Genomic DNA, 4,690 nt, shown 5'->3' with positions numbered 1-4,690 from the left:
AAAAAAAAAAAGAAAAAAAGAAGAAACTAACTCATTAGTTATTCAAAATTACAAGGGGGTACAGCTCAAAATCCCTTAATAGAAGACCATCTGAATATTCAGAAAATGACTAGATATATCAGGTTACCAGCTGGCTCAGCAGGAGCTCATGAGTGCACTTCAATGCAAAAAAAACATATAAAAGAGGAGAAATCAAGGGCAGGCTACAAAGGGGAATATAGAAACACTGCCCAAGCATGTGGGGCTGGTCTTAGAAAACTAAAAGCTGAGCTAGACTTGAAACTCCAGGGGTATCAAGGGCAGCAAAAAGAGCTTCTGGTGTTAGCTATGTTAGCAATAGAAGACCAACAGCCTGCAGCTGAGCGAGAGGGGTGATTTACTAACAGTGGATGCAGATAAGGCTTCATGTACTTAATACATTCACTGCCTCAGCCTGGGAAACATTGGTATCTTGAGACACGGTTCAATAAAAGCAGGAACTACAGGTGGAAGAGACTTAGGGATCTCTTGAAACATCTGATGTCCAGTTCAGTTGTACCAGCAGGAACATAGCCGGGACTACTACCCTTCCTCAGATTTGTTAGATCTCACTAGGAACAGTGTGGACCTGTGATACTAAGAGTACTATGGAATGCTTTCTGAAAGCAAACAAGAGGGTGATTGCTTTTTAAAAATCACCATGTGAAACAAAGCCTTACATGTTATACAGATTGTGCCAGTTTTTAAAAAATGAGATACAAACAAAGAGTGAAATCCAAGACAGGAAAATGTTAGAATCCAGTCTACATTATGAGAATATCTGTGGTTAATACATCTAAATCTGATGTTGAAGATATAAGCTAGCTGAAACTGAACAAATGTGCTCTATCCTGCAGAAATGTCCATTTCACCGCTGGTAAATAATGTAACTCTCACAATTATAAAGGATTGTGGAGGAGAGTCTCCATTATACACACCTGTAAAAAGTGTATCAAGCTAGACTGATGAAATTTCAGTTATTTTTTTGGGTTGTTTAGAGAGGAACTTGTTTGTTTTGGAAGGAAATAAATCTTCATTAATTGTATGGTGCAAGAAGCACAAGTTAAAAGACAAATAGTGCTCAGATATCATAAAGTTTTGCTTTCTTTTAAAGTAATGATGTAATTTAAGAGTGATTCATAAGCTCTGCCTGACTGATTCTCCAAATAGGTGCTACAACTACCACAACAAACCAATGTGAGAGGTACGAATGAAGGTTTTTTTCTGTTTGGAAAAAAAAAGTGAGCTTAGCAGCCACTGAACTTTCTTAAACATACTTCCTATTTTTTTTTCTTCCTCTTTTTTGTTATTTATCTGGCACTTCTGTTTTCTGAATCAAATTTGAAAACTGTGGTGTCTGAGCTTGATACAGGGTTTACAGGGGAAAAGATGAACAGCACTTGATGTTGCCTTTGCTTTCTTTAACTCTGTGGCAAAAGTAGGAAACAGTTTGGCCTCTTTACCATTTGAGAATAACCATGGCTGTCTCTATCCCCATAACAGCATTTGAAGATCGTTACAATATGTATTCTCTCCAGCATAAGTTGTCTCTAGAAATTTCTCTAGAAATTCTCCTTTATTACAGACAGGAGAGAAACATGTAAAGATATGCACCATGCTAGGATGTCTTTCTCAGACCTGGCCTGTGATCTGAGACGCTGGTTTAAGAATAATCCCTACTCAGTGTATTTCCTATTAAAGATCGTTTTTCAGAACTACCCTTTGCTGAATATCTTCTGGTATTCTGACATTTCTGCATTTCTTTGCAGTCTCAGTCTCAGAATCATAGAATCACCAAAGGTGGAAAAGACCTCCAAGATCATCTACTCCAACCTTCCACCTACAACCAATATTTTCCCATTAAATCATGTCACTTAGTACAACATCTAAATATTCCTTGAATTTAAATGTGGATATTGGGATTGCTGAGTTTTTGGTTGATTGTTTAGTTGGTGTTTAGTTTAGGGTTTTTTTTTTCTTTTTTTTCTTTTTTTTTGTCATTTATTTATATATACACAATGCTCTTATTTATAATGGGAAATACAATCAGTACAATACAATCTTTGTACTATCTTAGAAAAGACAAGAAGATAGTGCAAGAATTGAGTAGATACAGACAGTTTAGAACTACAGTCTTTTCAGAATAATAACAGACACTTCATTAGTCAATCAGTTCATTTGGAGTCATTTTAATTTACTGTTCAGTTAAGGCTTTCCATGATTGAATGCATTTAATAAGAATGATGCTTTAATTGTAAAACTGTTGTGATCTATAAAATATCAGCTTGTGATGGAACAGAGAGTAATTCAGTTCTTAAAAGTTGTTAAATGTCTAGGGAGGCAGACATTGCATTTTATGATAGATATATGATACGTATAATTGAAAATCTAGTCTTAAATTTGCATTTACATGTAGAAGTTCATGTCAATCATTTCTTTTGGAATCTCAGTTTGACCTTCATATCCATGATACTTTAGTATTGTCTGATATTTTAGTGCCTGTGGTCCCTAGGGGCAAAACAAAAATCTGGACAATCTACTTTCCAGGTAAAAAGGTGAAAGATACACAATTTTTTCTCTGTCATTTCAGCCCAGTCGATATGTTTTCTTAAGTTCATCAGCAAGTGGAAATAAAGTACTTTATTCACAAATTTTTATTGACAGTAAAATGATCATAAGCAAAAAGACTAATACAAAAATACTATTTAGAAAGGAAACAATTTACTTAGTTCCCATGGTATAGGGACTCTTATACGTAACAGTGTAAGAGAAATCATGTTTGAAGGACAAGCAGCCACCCAGAATGCATTTCACAGAATCACAGAATCACAGAATTGTAGGGGTTGGAAGGGACCTCTAGAGATCATCGAGACCAACCCCCTGCCAAAATAGGTTCCCTACACCAGGTCGCACAGGTAGGCGTCCAGGCAAGACGCCTTCTCTCCAGAGAAGGAGACTCCACAACCTCCCTGGGCAGCCTGTTCCAGCGCTACGTCACCCTCACCGTGAAGAAGTTCTTACGCACATTCGTGCTGCAGCTTATGTCCGTTTCCCCTCGTCCTGTCTCCACGTACTACTGAAAAGAGACTGGCCTCACCGCTATGGCCGCCACACCTCAGATATTTATCAATCTGGATCAGGTCCCCTCTCAGTTGTCTTTTCTCAAGGCTAAACAGACCCAGTTCACTTAGCCTTTCTTCATAGGGGAGATGCTCCAGGCCCTTCACCATCTTTGTGGCCCTCCGCTGGACTCTTTCCAAGAGATCCCTGTCTTTTTTGTACTGGGGAGCCCAGAACTGGACACAGTACTCCAGATGAGGCCTTACCAGGGAAGAGTAGAGGGGGAGAATCTCCTCCCTCGACCTGCTGGACACGCTCTTCTTAATGCACCCCAGAATGCCATTGGCCTTTTTGGCCACGAGGGCACACTGCTGGCTCATGGCCAACCTGTCGTCCACCAGGACGCCCAGGTCCCTCTCTGCAGAGCTCCTCTCCAGCAGCTCATCCCCCAGCCTATATTGGTGCATGCAATTATTCCTCCCTAGGTGTAAGACTCTACACTTGCTTTTGTTGAACCTCATCCAGTTTCTTACTGCCCATTTATATGGCTAATGATTATGTTCTGCATATTTCAGGTTCTTCAGAGACAGTAACACTACTGGCAATTCTGCTTCCACAGGATCTGATTCTTCATAAATGAGGTCAAAAGATAACTATAAATGAATATTAATATATGGGCACAGTACACAAAAAAGCTTCCTCACCTGTAATATTCTTGGTTTGTGTACTTATTTTAAAAAATACAATTACATACCTACTCACCAGGAAGAAGAGTTATCTGTGGATGATACATTTCCTTCCCCCTTTCCAATCTTTAAGTAAGATTGTAAACAGTAAACAGAGAATGAGGAGGCCACCTGCACTTAGTACCTGAGCTAAAAACATCACACTTAGCAAACACTAATTTTATTTGTAGCCAGAGCAACAGTTACTAGTTTTAAATTATCTTTTTAGAGAGCAGTTCCTTAGATCCCAATTCTGCCCATAGTACCTGAGCTAAAAACATCACACTTAGCAGACACTAATTTTATTTGTAGCCAGAGCAACAGTTACTAGTTTTAAATTATCTTTTTAGAGAGCAGTTCCTTAGATCCCACTTCTGCCCATAGCATGAGAGAAATGATTTCGCAGTCAGGGGATACAGAGATCCCATATCTCAGTACAGTTTTTTTTGGACACCCCAAACCAGTGCTAACATGCTGTTATCCCTCTCCAGAACTTTTCTTTGAGTCTGCAAGTAAAAGTACTAACGCCACTTCTGTGTCACTTCATATGCTTGTTGCCATGGGAAATGAACATAACTTACAGAAGCACTAAACCATGAACCAACACAGTCTGGATTGGCATTATAGGGCATCTTTTCACACCAGCTCATGGGCTGCTCCATTAAGCCACTGGGAAGTCTTAGATATTGATTTATAGATATCTGGTTTTGTACTCCTAGACTTCAGGCTTATTCTCTCTCAGAATGTGAGACAAATGGTCTCCAGAAATAATCCTGTGGGGAAGTGCTGAAGTTTTTTTTGTTTGTTTGTTTGTTTTTGATGGACTTGGATGTTAATTCTTTGTGTGTTTTATTTTGCACAAATAATGTTGGACACTTGCAATGGAG

The sequence above is a fragment of the Meleagris gallopavo genome, chromosome 7 (genome assembly GCF_000146605.3).
Source record: "Meleagris gallopavo isolate NT-WF06-2002-E0010 breed Aviagen turkey brand Nicholas breeding stock chromosome 7, Turkey_5.1, whole genome shotgun sequence".
NCBI classification, from domain to species: Eukaryota; Metazoa; Chordata; class Aves; order Galliformes; family Phasianidae; genus Meleagris; species Meleagris gallopavo.
This window is presented reverse-complemented; position numbering follows the sequence as displayed.